Source organism: Panthera pardus, unplaced genomic scaffold, assembly GCF_024362965.1.
Source record: "Panthera pardus isolate Hobbes unplaced genomic scaffold, ASM2436296v1 HiC_scaffold_17, whole genome shotgun sequence".
NCBI lineage: Eukaryota > Metazoa > Chordata > Mammalia > Carnivora > Felidae > Panthera > Panthera pardus.
In genome coordinates, this window is record NW_026526732.1 from 71,274,976 (window position 1) to 71,292,204 (window position 17,229).

Sequence of the window (17,229 nt, forward strand, 5' to 3'; positions counted from 1 at the left end):
AATGGAACTCCTAAGTACTTAAAAAAAAAAAAAAAAAAAAGCAACTTGCTAATAAGTCCTCTCTTCAGTGTTCCTGAGACATGGAGAAGTATAAATCCAGAGTTTTCTTTTTGTTTTCTTTTTTTCTTTTTTTGAGAGTGAGAAAGAGAGTGCACACATAAGCAAGGGAGGGGCAGAGGAAGAGAGAGAATCTTAAGCAGGCTCCACACTCAGCACAGAGCCCGACACAGGGCTTGATCCCATGACCGTAGGTTGGTGACCTGAGCCAAGATCAAGGGTTGGACACTTGGGGCATCTGGGTGGCTCAGTCAGTTAGGTGTCTGACTCTTGATTTCAGCTCAAGTTATGATATCACAGTTCATGGGTTTGAGCCCTGCATCAGGCTCTGTGCTGACAGTGCCTGCTTGGGATCCTCTGTCTCCCTCTGTCTCTGCCCCTCCCCTGCTCATGCTCACATTCTCTCTCCCTCTCAAAAATAAATAAATTAACTTTAAAAAAAAAGGAGTCAGACACTCAACCGACTGAGCCACCCAGGTACCCCCAGAGTTTTCATTTTTCAGCAGGCTTAGTAAGATATCCTGAAGACCTGAAGGTGGCCATCAGTTAGCTCCAGGGTTCTTTCCCTTCTTTACCGGGGCTGCACCAGAGCACACACACTGGTCTGGATTCCAATCCTGATCCACAGTTACCAGATGGGAGAACCTGGACAAGTTAGGTTTGAGCCTGTTTCCTCACTTTAAGAAATCAAGACAAGGGGTGCCTGGGTGGCTCAGTAGGTTGAGCGTCCAACTTCGGCTCAAGTCATGATCTCACGGCTCGTGGGTTCGAGCCCCGCGTCGGGCTCTGTGCTGACAGCTTGGAGCCTGCAGCCTGCTTCAGAATCTGTGCCTCTCTCTCTCTCTGCCCCTAACCCACTCGCATTCTGTCTCTGTCTCTCTCAAAAATAAATAAACATCAAAAAAAAATTTTTTTTTTAATCAAGACAATACCTATAACTCACAGGTGTAAATGAGATAAAGAAAAGGTGCCCTAGACAGCATGTAGCACAGGACTGGTATTTAATAAACTTGAGCTAAATGTAATGTAATTAGTGTAATGAATTCTGCTAAGCTCTATGAAAGAGTCTCCGTATGACAAGTAAAAAGCACTACTGTCTCATCCTGTAGTAGAAAAATGAGCATACAGAAGAGTACCAGAAAACACTATGAAAGCAGGGCCTCCGCTCCCTAAAGCACCAGTGCAACTATCTGCAGAATGGCCAAGTGGATTTCATTTATTTCCTACCTGTCAGAGTCCGAGGCACAATACAGGCCAGCATCTAACTGCCCAGAGGTGAGTCCAGCAACAGGTCTGAGGCACTAGGTCAACCTGGGGTTTGGAGGCGGACCCTTCCTCCCCTGCTATGGTAGAGATTACTCCCCAGATGCCTAGTTTTGAAACTACACCAGCTCTGCTCCCACTCCTCAAGCCAGAGTTCATGCTAATCAGGTCCTTAGAATGGCCACGAGGCTTCTTATCAGTCACCAAATGTTCCTAGTCTAGGCCCAAAACCAACAATCAATTTCCTCTTCCCACATCACAATTTATCTAACATTCTCCCTGATGTTGCAATAAGTTTCCTAACATCAGCCCTCATGGGTGTTTTCTTTTTCCTGTAGGTTGAATGCAAACAATAACATGCAGGCAGAGGCAGGTGCTGCATTATAACCCGGGGGGCTGGGGAGCCGACTGCCCTGTAAACTGACCCTCCTACGGAAGGCGGCATGTCCACATTGCTAGAGCAGGTCCAGAGGCAAGAGGAAATGACTGCAGGAGACAAGGGAATCCTGCATGGAGCCACTTTTCCAGTTAGGAAGCTGCTGCATAAGGCTGCAGAAGCTTCCCCATCATCAGCACAAGCTTGGTTGCTGGTAATCTGGGTCGGCTTTTAGGGTCTTTCTGAGTCTGGAAAACACTGTTTAGAGGGCTGTGGCAAATACTCTCTCCTTGACCCAACTCACTTGGACCCCCATCCTTGTCAGGTCTGCATAGCCCAGTTTAGCAAGAATCCTGCTAAGTCAGTTTAGAGAGAATCCTCCTACCCTTTCAGATCACCCTCATTATCTGATCAAATTCCTCATCCCCTAAGGTCCTTTAGGTAACACTTGATCGCTCTGGCCTGCCTCCAGCAAGAATCCTGTTAGCTTAGCAAGAATTCCCCCTACCCTAGATGTCTCCTCTTAGTAACTTTCCATCCACTTCTCCAGCTGGCTCCTATACTAGGAACTGCCACTTGTTCTTGCTGTATTCAAAGTTGAGCCTGATCTCTCCCCCACACTGCAACAGTCCTGAAAACCATCACAATTCTGCACCTATCACAACAATCCTGAATAAAGTCTTCATCATTTTAACTTATGTCAGAATAACTTTTTCTTTAACAATGGCTAGCAGTTAAATGGTGGCCCCTCAAAAGTTATGTTACATCCTAATGCCCAGATCCTGTATGAACCTACACAGCAAAAGAGTGGATACTGCCTTATTGGGCCCTAAATGCAATCACATGTATCCTTTTAAGATAGAGGCAGAGAGAGTCTGGGGACATGCACACAGAAGAGGAAACAGCAATGCAAAGACAGAAGCAAAGATTGGAGTTGTGTGGCCTCAAGCCAAGAAATACCTGTGACCTACAGTAGCTGTAAGAGTCTAGGAACAGAATCTCTAGAGCCTTTGGAGAGACCCTGCCCTGCCAACAGCTTGATTTTGCACTTTCAGTTTATAGAACCATGAGAGAATAAATTTCTGTTGTTTTATGCCACCCTGTTTGTGGTAACTTGTTACAACAGCTACAGGAAAATAATACAGGGATAGAAGTATGTCTCAGTCCAACAAAATACCACAGGTGGGTGGCTTATCAACAACAGAAATTTATTTCTCACAGCTGAGGAGGCTGAGAAGTCTAGGATCAAGGTGCCAGCCGGGTCAGTGTCAGGTGAGAGCTCACTTTCTGTTTCACAGCATCTTTCCGCTGTGTCCTTACATGGTGGGAAAGAGAAGGGAGCTCTCTGGGACCACTTTTATAAAGGCATTTATCCCCTTCATGCAGGCTCCACCCTCATGAGCTAATAACCTCCCAAATGCCCAACCTCCAAAGATCATCACCTTGGGGATTAGGTTTCAACATTCAGGACAAACATTCAGACCATAGCAAAGTGAGAAGTGGGTTTTGCAGCCAGCTGAAGTATTAAGGAGCAACACATTCAAACCTACCACTTGACATTTTTATAATAAGCTTGAATTATTTTTGTAATGAAAATCAATAATTAAAAACCATAAAACATTGAGTATATGTGAAATTTGGGTCATGGAGGAGAGCAAAGATATAAGAAGATATTGTGCAGGTCAGAAAGACAGCTGAGGAGACACAAGACTGTTAGCTGCTCTTTCTCAACCCAAAGAAATAAAACTTAATTTGATCCCCAAATGTATTCATTTCTATCCCGTTAAAGAAAAGAATAAGGTATCAAATGTTCCAGTTCTTCTCAAAGAAGAGCATGATGTGGGAGAGTCTGTTCTAGAATCTGAACCCCCCGAGTCTCTGAAACCATAGACTAGTTCTGTGTTGAGGAACATGATTTTTTTCATCTGGTTCAAAGATGTTCACTACACGTTCCAGGAATGATTATACATTAATTGATTATTTCCAGGAAATAAAATGCCATGAAAATAGGGGCGCCTGGCTGGCTTGATTGGTGGAGCATGCAGCTCTTAATCTCAGGGTTTTGAGTTCGAGTGCCACACTGGGCGTAGAGTTTAGTTAATATATATATTTTTTATTTTTATTTTAGTTTATTTATTTATTTTGAGAGAGAGAGAACACAAGCAGAGGAAGAGGGCAGAAAGAAGGAGAGAGAGAATCTCAACCAGGATCCGCACTGTCAGCACAGAGACTGATGCAGGGTTCAAACTCACGAACTGCAAGATCATGACCTGAGCTGAGATCAAGAGTCAGATGCTTAACTGACTGAGCCACCCATGTACCCCTAAAATATATTTTTAAAAGCCATTAAATTATATATATATATATATATATATATATATATATATATATATATGTGTGTGTGTGTGTGTGTGTGTGTGTGTGTGTATACATACACACACACACACACACACACACACACATATATATTTTAGGAAAATGCAGTGAGAACTGCAAGTTCAAGAATAAGATGTGTAAAGGGACTAAAGCAATCCTCCAGTGGGTATGTATGGGTTTCTCCAGGGACAATAACCAGGGAACATTTACACTCTCCCCATATCCACACAAGAATGTAGCCACCTCATTCTGTGTTTTTTGTAACCCAGTGTTAAAAGCCATTACCTAAGAGGCAGTGCAATATACTATCACATGACCTTTTAAAAACACATTACTCAAATCACCACAAAGGCAAAGCGTCAGATACAAACTTTCCAGCCCTATATCCCCTGTTACTTCTGCTCACAAAATGTGTGCTCCAGCCAGACAGCTTGTCTTTTTTCAAATAGGGCTTTGGCTTCTCTGTACTTTCTCCAGATTCATCCTCCCTTTAGCAGGTTATGGCTGTGGAAATCAAGGCTGTGTTTTTTTCTTTCCAGGAAAAAAAAAAGTGTTTGCATATAGAATTACAATTTTTGCATATTTTGATGAGTTTATGGATTTCCCTAAAGCAGATCTATGAATTATATAAGGATCTTTATATTCCATGTTAAAATCATGCCATAATAGTGTTTTTCCCCCAGACTACTCTTCTTTTTTTTTTTTTTTTTTAATGTTTATTTTTGAGAGAGAGAGACCGCGAGCAGGGGAGGGGCAGAGAGAGACGGAGACACAGAATCTGAAGCAGGCTCCAGGCTCTGAGCTGTCAGCACAGAGCCTGACTTGGGGCTTGAACTCACAAACCATGAGATCATGACCTGAGCTGAAGTTGGTGCTTAACCTAATGAGCCACCCAGGCACCCCCTCCCCCAGACTACTCTTCTATATTAAAATTATTTTCAGAGGCATCTTGGTTAAGTGCCAACTTCAGCTCAGGTCATGATCTCACAATCCATGAGTTCGAGCCCCATCTTGGGCTCTGTGCTGACAGCTCAGAGCCTGGAGCCTGCTTTGGATCCTGTGTCTCCCTCTCTCTCTGCCCCTCCCCTATTCGCACTCTGTCTCTCTGTCTCTGTCTCTGTCTCTCTCTCAAAAGTAAATATTTAAAAAAAAATTTTTTTTTAATTATTTTCAGAAAATTTTATGCCCTGGCCAGGATCCCTAAGATAGAGGACTTAAAAAAAAAAAAAAAAAAAAAAGTTTCCCAGGACTCCCATAACAAATTACCATGAACCTGGTGGCTTACCACAACAGAATTTTATTCTGTCACAGTTCTAGAAGCCACAACTCCAAAATCAAGGGGTGGGCTGGCCTGCACTCCTTCTGGAAACTCTTGAGGAGAATTCCTCCTTGCCTCTGCCAGTTTCTGGTGGCCACAGCATTTGGCATTCCTTGACTTGCAACCTCATCACCCCAATCTCTGCTTCCCTGGTCACATGGTCTCCTCTCCTTCTGTCTCCATCAAATCTCCCCCTGCCTCACGCTTAAAAGCATGCTTGCCATCGAATTTAGGGCTCACCCAGTTAATCCAGGATGATCCCATCCCAGAATCTTTCCCTTAATCACATCTGAATAAACCATTTTTCCAAATAATGAAACATTCCCAGGTTCCAGGGATTAGGACATGGATTAAATTTTCAACCCACTACAACACAGGCCAAGCTGAGCTGTGACCTCTCACTGGAAGCCCTCTCTGGTCATATTTTCTGACCACAGAAGATGGTTTTCTGTTCTCTCAGACACCGCCTACAGCTTCTTAGCTGTGCTGGGTCCAAAGGGATCAGCCGGCCCACTGTTTCTCCAAAGTGAACCTCACCGGGTAGGAAAGAGGTAAGTACATATCTTCCTCACTGCAACCACCACACTGTCACACTAACCTCTGTGCCTATCTCCCCCACTCTCACCTGAGCATCTCGAGGGCAGGGCCCATGGCTTACTCACCTTTGGATCCCTGCCCCTGACTACAGTACCTGTAAATAATAGGTGCTGAAATGTCAAATAAAAATGACTATATCTGAACCACATGAATATCGCTACTCACCAAGAGGTGATGCATATCTGGGACACACCATGCCTGGTAGGGAAGATAAATATTTCTGGGGTTCTCACCCATTCCACCACCAACAGTCTCTATCAGTAACACCCATGAAGCTGTTTTAATGACCCAGTAATGGGCAGATAACAACAGCTTGAAAAACACTGACCCAGGTGATCACCAGGGTCTTTTTCAGTCCTAAATTCTATGATAACCAACAACTGGAAAAACAAACCGGTGTGCAATAGAATTATGGTGATCTGAGCACTTGGAAAGCCAAGATTCAGAAAAAATGCCTACATAAATGCAAGGTGCTTAGAAAGGACCAGACAAAATAAGATGTGAGCTTTGGGTAGTATACTTTGGTCATGTTGTTTGCAGGGAATAAATGTGTTAAACAAAACCACAAACCCCTGCATGATACTGGCCATGAAACCCCTGAGTAGCAAGTGGCTGTAAGGGTTCTGGCCACCTTTGGTGGCTATCAGTACCCTCAACCCTAAGCCCTACTCAAGTCCACCCCAAGCCACCAGGTCTTCACAACATTTTCACAAAAATATTCAAAGAGCTAAGCAACTTCAAATGACCTTCAAGTTACCATTAGACACAGAAACTTCCCCAAGCCTGCAGCCTTCTCAGTTCCTGTTGACAGTCCTCTAAGCCCCCCATACCCCCTCCTACACCCCCACCCCTGGCTCTCAGCAGCTTTCCAAATCCCCATTAAATGTTATCTGATACAATCTTAAGGTATTCTTTTTATTTTTAATTTTTTTAAGTTTACTTATTTTGAGAGACAGAGCCAGCACAAGCAGGGGAGAGGCAGAGAGAAAGGGAGAGTGAGAATCCCAAGCAGGCTCCCCACCATCAGCACAGAGCCCAACGTGGGGCTCGAACTCACGAACCGTGAGATCATGACTGAGCTGAAACCAAGAACTGGATGCTTAACACACTGCACCACCCAGTCGCCCCTAGAATAATCAGGCACTCTTATATCGATCTGGAATTCTGGGAAACCAAAAAACTTATAAAATTTAAGAGAATGAACTCTTAATTATAACATTTTAGGCACCCAGGGATCAGTAGACATTTTAAAGAAAATCTTTTCTGGACCCCTTCAGAATGCACCACCTAGGGAGGCACCTCTCTGTGTACTTGAAAGTGAGCCAGCACTGGCCACAGATAGATCAATCCATGGGCAGCTGGCATCCTTAATAATGAACAACTTCCTTCTGTTCTGTCAAGAGCAGAGACAAAGACATGATTCAGGGACACTCAAATTGAATTATTGTCTTTGTTTGAACCTTCCCTCTCAGGCTGAGCTGCCAGCTGCAGCAGCCAGTCCAGAGAAGGATGAAAGTCCGCAAAAGCAGAGCTGTTTAAGTGACCAGGCGACCAACACAAGGCACTCTGCCTCCATCTCCTGCCAGGCCCCATGGCACGGAGACCCTTCCAGAGGTGATGCTCCAGGCATGGAAAGCCTGCCCTGGACCCAGCACTAAGAGGAAGGCAATGTGCTTTCCACCATGAAAGGGCTGTTAAGTCCCCACCAAGGTTACCAGTCAGATCATGCTCAACAAACCACCTCAGGAACACAGTTTCCAAAGTATGGGTGGGTCATGGCCTATTTATGGGTCATGAAAATAAGTTAGTGGACAACAAGCAGCATTTTAAAGAATGAAACAGAATAGAAAAGGGGTGCCTGGGTGGCTCAGTCGGCTAAGCGTCTGACTCTAACTCAGGTCATGATCTCACAGTTCATGAGTTTGAACCCCACATTGGGTCTGCACTGTCAGCACAGAGCCTGCTTAGGATCCTCTGTCCCCTCCCTCTGCCCTGCCCTGTTTACACGCATGCACTCTCTCCTTCTCTCTCTCAAAAATAAATAAGCATTAAAAGAAAAAGAAATAGAACAGAAAAAATCAAAATCTGCATATATTTTAGGAAACAATTTTCTTACTTGTGTGTGTATTTATACTTGTATGTGTACATACTAGGTTACTATGTAAAATGCATTTCTTACAGTGGGTCATAGTCCAAGGTTGGAAAGTCACTATTCTTGAGCAAAAATGAATCAAGTATTCAATCGAAAAAAATAATAAAAATATAAGCAACATTTCTTTTTAGAACACAAATAATTATCAAAAGTACCTTGGCCAGCCTTTCCCAAGCATAGTTCTGAGGTTCTAAGAAGGATTTTCAGAAACTTGAGAATTTTCAATGAGAATTTTGGGTTCTTAATGAGAATCTAAACTGAACATATTTGGAATCATCTGGATGTCTCCCGCATAATTACGTTCGGTCATGTGGTTTAAATGTTCATGTTTGCACTTGTGTTTGAAATCAAAGGCAAGTGGGTGGATAGCTGAGAAGCTTCATCTAGCAACACCATGCTGGATACACAACAAGGCTATGGCGTGCCGTACACGGGGTCTCAGTCATCCAGACAGAAATGATGTGTGGAAGAACTGAGTCATCACCCAGCAACTGGTAGCACAGGCCTGCTGAACAAGGACCCTGGGCCACAGCACTCACTACAAAGTCAAGTAGCAAAGAGGACACGAGTACACTATGGATCCCATCTCTGTATATACCAACCTGCAACAACTTCTTCATGGTAAAAGTAAAAACTGCACAATGAAATAAGTAACGTTTACGTACCACAGAATGAAGAGTTGACAGTGTTTTATAAACTATATATTTTTCATGATGGTCACTTAAAAGCTGCATAATGCTGCATTATGTTACTATATCAATAAGTTGCTAATTCTATCCTTAATATTGAATGTTTAATATACAACCAAATACTTAAAATGCATGTTCTTATTAACTAATAAGATTTATTGGTTTGTTCTGGTTATAAGAGTAATATAGTTCATTATAAAAAAAAAAAATTAGGAAAGGGTGCCTTGATGGCCCAGTTAGTTAAATGTCCAACTTTGGTCACATTTCCTACATTTTTTTTTCCTTCCAGTATGTCTACAAGTTAAATTGGGTTGGGGGAAGAGTGTGTGAAGACCACTTGCGGGTTACACACTCACATCCTCTCACACACAAATAATTCTTGATCTACAAAGAAGTTATAGCACAGAAAATACCAACTGGCAGGTGATATACCTTGTTTTTTTATTTGACTATGGAATATTTTATTGACTTTGTCTTGTGGCTGATTCATTTCCCTAATTATGCTTGCCCTAGAGCAATATTAAATTAGTTTATATTCCCAATTATTGGAAGGGGTGGGGGTCCCAGAACACACAGGCTATTAGAAGGAAGCCAAGCTAAATTTTTTTTTTTTTTTTTTTTTTTTTTTTTTTTTTTGGGACAGAGAGAGACAGAGCATGAACGGGGGAGGGGCAGAGAGAGAGGGAGACACAGAATCGGAAACAGGCTCCAGGCTCCGAGCCATCAGCCCAGAGCCTGACGCGGGGCTCGAACTCACGGACCGCGAGATCGTGACCTGGCTGAAGTCGGACGCTTAACCGACTGCGCCACCCAGGCGCCCAGCCAAGCTAAATTTTTTGCTTCAGCAGAGGAAAGTTGTTAGGAGTGAATATTGAGACAATTTTCCTGGGAGGCAATTCAGCAGTATGTATCCAAAGCCTCAAACTGTTGTTTGCTCTTTGGCCTAGAAATTCCACTTTGAGGAACTGATATGAAAGTAATAACTCTGGATGTCAAAAAAGATTCAGTTGCAAGAATGTCAAATACCAGGGGATTGGTTAGCAGAGATGGTATGGTCATATAATGATGCCAGTGCTGAAAACATGATGGTACCTCTCAGATATTGAGTGCTTACTTTATACAAGAGTCTTTTCTAATCACTCAACATCTATTATCCCATTTAAGTCTCAAAACATTCTAATGTAGTCGGTAATATTATTCTCCCCATTTTACAGAAGAGTAAACCAAAGCAGAAAGAAGTGAACCGTCCAGCTAATAAGAGGCAGGGCTGACGGAGGAAGCCAGAGTCTGACTCTAAAGTATGTGCTCTTTGATTCCATTCTTCCAATGGATCACCAGCAGTCATGTAAAATTATGTAGTATCTATGTTAGAGAAATGTGCTCATGAGATAATGTGACATGAACAAAGCAGGTTATACAAATCATCACATACTGGGGTGCCTGGCTGGCTCAGTTGGTAGAGCATGCAACTCTTGATCTCAGGGTTATGGGTTCAAGACCCACATTAGGCGTAGAGCCTAGTTAATTTAAAAAACAAAACAAAATATAACATACTAGAACTCCATTTTTGTCAAATTTGTAAGACTGGCATGGTATATATACTGGAATATATATAAATATATATATATATATATATATACACACACACACACACACACACACATATATATACACACACACATATATAATAATTATTATATAGTAGAGAATATATATATATATATATATATATATATATATATATATACATACATACACATATATAGTATTTACTGGGTTTTTTGGTTATTTATTTGATTTTTTTAGTTAAATACATTATTTGTGTAATTACAAACAACACATCAATTTAAAAATATGTTCCAGGTAATCTTACAGTTTAGTTATTGAGAGTTGGATATATGTGCAACATCATAGCAAGTTTCTGGTGAGGATTTGTAACTCACATCTCTATTGCCTTTTACAAAAAAGACAATCCTAAGAGAAGTTTTTATGTGAGACTTTGATTTAATAACACTTCAATGGCAAATAAAAAGTAATTTAATCACACCAAACAATCTAAGAATTCAGAAATCCAGGAATTTTTATTCCAGCCCAAATCCCTTCTGCCTCATCAAGGCCCCTGGTCTGACCTCTGACCACTGGCAGGCAGATTTTTCAGGGCACCACCTGCCTCCACAATGACCCCTTCCCAACAGACGGTGCCCTGCAGCAGGGCAGTGCGATGAGACAGCTGCCTTCCTCTCAGCGGAAGAGTCCAGGCCCTAGATGCCAGGCCTGTGGCCACAATAAACCCACTTCAACACTCTGAGGAAAAAAGGATGTAAAGGAAAATCCAAAGCCAACCAAAAAGCCAGGCCTGGCTCTGCACCTGTTTTTGAACAGTATCAGTATTTTTTTCCTGTGCTTAGAGCAGGGACTTGACCCCAGCAATAAAGCTCTGAATCCCAGTTGCCATGGCAGGAGTGCCTTACCCCAGCATTACTGGGTCTGACTTCACTTCCAACAACACAGTGCTTAATGCTAAATGTGAGATACAGACACTAAGTGTAATAGTTCAGTAACACTTCGGATGTTTTCAATGCTCTGCTTACGAACTTGAGAGAAATAGAGCTGAAAGAATCGTAGTGATCATCCCCTCGAATGTTTCTCGGTTGGTGTGCCATCGGCATTTGGAGTGGGACACTTCTTCACTGGGCTAAGTAGCATTTCAAGATTTCTAATTTCTGGGGTTCTCAACCATTAGTGTCCCCATACACTGTGACAATTAAAAATGGTTCCCCCCACACATGTTTCCAAGTGTCCTTTAAAGGACAGAACCACCCCTGCTTGAGAACCATTGATTTAGTCCATCACTGAGGTCCAGAGAAGTTAGTCATTTGCCCACCGCCACTTGGGTAGCTAGACACAGATCCTGTATCTCACAACACTTAGTTTTCTGTTCTTTCCACTGTACCAAACTCTCTTATGTTCATTAGAGCATAAGACACTTAAAAATAGACTTTATACTTGGGGCTCCTGCGTGGCTCAGTTGGTTAGGCACCCGACTTCAGCTCAGGTCATGATCTCGTGGTTCGTGAGTTTGAGCTCCGCGTCAGGCTCTGTGCTGATAGCTCAGAGAGTGGAGCCTGCTTCAGATTCTGATTCTCTTCAGATTCTCCCTCTTGCTGCCCCTTGCCTGTTCATACTCTCTCTCTCTCTCTGTCTCAAAGAATAAATAAATATTTTTTAAAAATTTTTAGATAGACTTTATAATGAGAGGATTTATGCACCTAAGACTGATTAAATGAGCTTTTTTTTCAATTTCATTATGGATATTCTAATATAAAAGCATAATTCTATTACTATAATTACTTTTAAAAAGAGCAAAAAAGTATCTGAACTAACAACCACCAATCAAGCCTTCAGGATGCATTGTGTACTGAAGTCATACTACAAAGATGAGTATCTATGAGACAGAGAGAGAGAAAGCAAGAGAGAAGGAGAAGGGGCAGAGAGGTAGGGGGACAGGGTCTGGAAATATTTGCATTTTATTAAGAAAGTGTTTTCCTAAAAGCATCATCTCTGCAAGCAGTCAGGAAAGTGGGTCCTATGTGGGATATTTATTTTACAAAATAAAACTCTTTATTTCAAGACTTTTTAAAATTAAGATTCTTCTCTAACTCAATCGAGCACTCATTCCAAATGTAAAATCCAAACTTATATTTTAAATAATTCCTTGCTAGTTCTTAAAGGATCCGTAACAAAATCAGTCCAAAGCATGACATATACCTTCTTACATGATAAGAGCACCAAAAATTTTATAAGTCACTTTGTTACATTTAGGACATTAGCACTACATAGATATGTCCACTGAAGTTTCAGAGGGGAAAAAAATCAGCATATCCCCATTTTTTTAGCAGTGGTTCATTCATGTGATTCTTCTAATGGTATGTGACTTTCCCCTTGTTTCTCTAACTTATATAGAGCACATAGCAATATTTCCTTTATGAGTTACACAATTTACCGTCACTACAAGGAAAGGGGAGGGGGGAGGGAAGGTAATTAAGTTTAGAGACAGAGAAGGAGAGAAAAAGGGAGAGAGAACTGGCCTGCAGAAAACACAATGAGAAAAATAAAATTATCCTACAGAAATTTCAGGTAAAATTCAAAAAGTTCTTGTATATGCACATACATATGGGCAAATGTGATTGTTTCTTTTCAGTATTCTTTTTCATTTCAAAAACCTTTATAGGGCCTATGTTTACATCGAGGGCAGAGTGAGGTCCAAAGAGTCCACTCCCACTGCATGTGGCTGGGAGAACTTTCCAGCCCACGATCACTGCCCCAAATGGAACAGTTTTATAACACAGCTAATCTGGGGGCTTACCTCTGCAGCCAGGATGCTCAGGAGCCTCCCTGCAGCCCTTCCGGGGCTGGGGCTTTGTGTGGTTGGAGAGCTTGTGGGAAGGTCTGCTGAGGATCAGCCCTGGGGCCCCTCAACAATTTACATGTCAATGATCAAACCAAAGTTCCTCCAACTCCGGTGGCCAGGGCCCCTTTGGACAGCAAGGCTCTGAGTTTTGTCCTTCTCTCTTCTCCACGGGGCCTTGAATCGGCTGCCAGCAGGCATCTGGCAAACTCATTATGAGGGATTTGTCACCCTCTTCAAGCCCTGAGCCTAGGTAAATACATCAGCAATGGGCAGGCAGGCTTTTCAAATGGTCCGACTGACACCATGCTGGGAGAGATGAATGCTTCAGATAAGATGACAGAATCAGAATTCCAAAAGCAGTCTGGGTTGAGAAAAATGAGCCGAAAGGAAAAAAGATTTCAGAGAAATAGACGCTACATCTTTCATTTAAGCTCAAAGAGTAACTGCTCTGGGGTTTTAGTTTGTTTACAAGTCGATATGAGACAACGGTGTGATGTGGATGCCAAAACCAACCAACCAAACTTACTTGTAGGATTCATTACCAGAAAGGCAGTATTATACACATAGATGGATGAAGGAGAATAGGTGGCCTGCATACTATTCTACAGAGAAGATTGGGTAACCAAGAGAGCAAAAATTCTAGGAATCCTGTCCTATGAGAAAGAAATGATTTGGACAGGGAGGGGGCGGAGAACAGCCATCCTCCACACAAGGAAGGTACCAAGAGTAGATTTATTCTGGGGGCTCCAGACAGCAGAACAAAGGATTGATGGTTGGATGGAGACAGCATCTGCATAAGCACAGGAGAGTTTTCTAACAATGAAAATCTCTGGCCCCAAGGAGTCAGTGGTAAGGGAACTTTCCTGCAGGGCCATGTGTGGGGACTCCCATTCTCACCCGGAGGCCGACCAGCTTCCATGACTTCCTTAGCATCTAATGTGAGAAGATCACCTTGAGTACAGATTCTCAAGATTTTTAGAGCTGGAAACAAAAATGACTATGAAATAAAAATATGGATTTTTAAAAGGGGCAACAAAATCTGTGTAATGTATAAAGACTGATTTATATTGGGATGGGCCGCTCTGATAATGCTCAAAAACAGTCCAAGCATTAGTCATTTCTGAAATTACAAAATGCAGATCATTGACCCATTTATTGTGGTTTGAAAATGCCAAGGTTGGCTCCCTGGATCCCATTCCCTTAAATTCCTTTTCCTTTCTCTCTCCACTTCTCAAAAAGCTGCTAATATAATTTGGATCACTTACAGCACTTACATTTAGAAAAGGTTTTACGGTCAATTGAATTTTATGAATATTTCATAGGGCAGAATCTCACTGCTGGTCTAGGACTTTAAAAGCAGAGAAAAGGAGGGAGTTCCTAGGGACTGCCTTCCAAATGTGTCTGCAAGGGCCTGCGTGGCCCCCTGACTGTTTCCAGCTTACAAACGGAAGGGTAAAAGCCCTTCCTTCCCTGGGAAGTGGACCTTTCTGCCTATGTTGTGGAGAATCATTAAGAACTGCTTTGACCCACACTGCCCCCTTGGCACCGTTCTGGGTACAAAGCTGACTCGGATGTGACTTTATCAAGCCTCCTCACATAGGAAAAGACACCCTCACCACTGCCACCAACACCACCACAATACCAAATGACATTGTTTATAGAAGTTATCGACACTCTTATTTTCCTAAAGTTAGCAGAGGAAATGCATAAGGTATGGATGGATGGATATATATATATATATATATATATATATATATACATATATATATATATATATATATATATATATTCACAATTTTGGTAATTACTGACAAATTACCCTCCAAATAGATTGTTCCAATTTATACCCCCACCAACATCATATGGAAGTGCCCATTTTCCTACCTGTTTTATCTTTGAGAACTTGATGGAGGGGAGAGAGAATTGGATTCTTGTTAAAACTCTGTATTTCATTTATTGTTAGTGAAGTTAAGTATCATAATATTTTTTACATGCTAGGAAAAAAATTTGGTGAAATACCCTAAATTGCAGACCATGGTTGCTTTCATTTATTTATTTATTTTAAGTAGGCTTCAGGCAGGAGTGCCCTGGGTGGCTCAGTCAGTTAGGTTTCTGACTTAGGCTCAGGTCATGATCTCACAGTTCGTGAGTTCCAGCCCACTACATGTGAGCTCGAGCCCTGCTTTGGGCTCTGAATTCTCTCTCCCTCTCTCTCTGCCCCTCACTCACTCATGCTCTCTCTAAAAAAAAAAGAAGAAGAAGAAAAAAGAAAAAGAAACACCTATATGTAAAAAAAGATATACATTACACGATTATTTATAACAACAAAAAACATTGGAAACAGACATCAGGGGAACTTTTATACAGTAAAAGAGCATGATTCAATAAACCAGGAATCCTCCATCTGGTGGAATATTACATTGCCCTAAAAATGTTGTTTCAAGGTTAGTATCCTTATCTCAGTAATGCATTATTGGTAATCTACCCTAAAGAAATAATCCAAAAACACAGGAAATTGAAAACACCCTAATGTTCAATCAACAATAGAATAGTTAAGTAGGCTCCTATTGGTTCTTCAAAACTAAGCTCACGTGGTACTTCTGGCAAGTGGGGCCTCACTCTGGCCTGGCTCTGGGCTCCTAGAATTGATTTGTTAATAAATTTCACTTAATACGCATTGCCCATCATAGCATGACCCCAGGGTTCTATACTCTACGTGCCAATCTCAGCACCTTAAGGACAGGGAACTTGACTTCGCTGACTTGGTATTCCCAACATCTATCACAGTGCCCCACACAAAGTAATTATTTATCCAAATGTCTATATCACGTAAGATGATAAAATCCGTGTACTGGTTTGTTAGGGCTGCTGTAACCAAGCACCACAAAGTGGATGGCTCCAAAAGCAGAAATTTACTGTCTCACAGTTCTGAGGCTAGAACTGTGAAATTAAAATCCCAGCAGGATCAGTTCCTTCTGAGAGTGATACGGGAAGGGCTCCTCACAGGCCTCTCTCCTTGGCTTATGGATGGCCATCTTCTCTATGTCTCTGCACAGCATCTTCCCTGTGTGCATGTATGTCTCCAAATTTCCTCTCTTTATAAAGATACCTGTCATGTGGATTAGGATCCACCCTAGTGCCTTCACTTTAACTTGATTACCTCTGTAGAGACCTTATCAGCAAATAAGGTCACAATGTAGGGTGATGAGAGTTAGGACTTCCACATATGAATTTTGAGGGAAACACAATTCAACCCATACCAATCAGCAAATTTAGAGATTCATGAGAATCGACAATGATACACAAATACTTATTTTACAATGGTTAGTAAGAAAAAAAGAGTTAAGTATATTTATGTACACAATGTGAGTTATTAATTTGGATTTTTAAAGTTTTTTCAAAGGGTCCATGACCACTAAGAACCATTAATGGTATAATATCTCAAGTATTTTTTTTTTTTAATGTCAAGGTAATAAACCAAAATGTTGAAGGTGTTTGTTGCTGAGTAATAGGATTTGGATGTTTGGGATTATTTCCCAATTTCCTGTAACAGTTTCAAATTACTTTTACAGATGAGAAAAAAAAAAAAAAACCACCTTTCACTTTTTATAAAAAAAGGAAAATTTTTTTTATTATGCTCTCTTAAAAGGACTTAGAAACAAAGGAAAATGAATATGTTTTATACAAATAGTATAGCTATAAACTGTACAACAAAGAAATGAAACATTAAGAAAAGGCAGGAAGGAAATATATAATGCTCACAGAGTTCATTAACAGAGGTTATAGAAAGAGTTCTGTGTGTGTCTTCCTATCAAAACAATTTTTTGTTTCGTTTTTAAATGTTTATTTTTGAGAAAGAGAGAGAGAGAGTGCATGTGCACGAGTGGGGTAGGGACAGAGAGAGAGAGGGACAGAGTTTCTGACGTAGGCTCTGTTCTGACAGCAGACAGCCTGATGCAGGGCTCAAACTCATGACCAAAGTCGGACACT

At 41.5% G+C, this 17,229-nt stretch overlaps 1 protein-coding gene across 4 annotated transcripts in view; it reads right to left on the minus strand.

The window, feature by feature from the left end:
* ANKRD6 (ankyrin repeat domain 6) overlaps positions 1-17,229 on the minus strand; it is a 213,003-nt gene that overhangs the window by 144,870 nt on the left and 50,904 nt on the right. The window contains exon 1 of one of the 4 annotated variants that reach the window (XM_019442854.2): positions 13,195-13,390. The exons of the other annotated variants lie outside the window; for them this stretch is intronic. The gene's annotated coding sequence lies outside the window, so the exon portion shown is untranslated. Of the gene's footprint in view, positions 1-13,194; positions 13,391-17,229 lie in introns of those variants that run through there. 4 annotated transcript variants of the gene reach the window in all.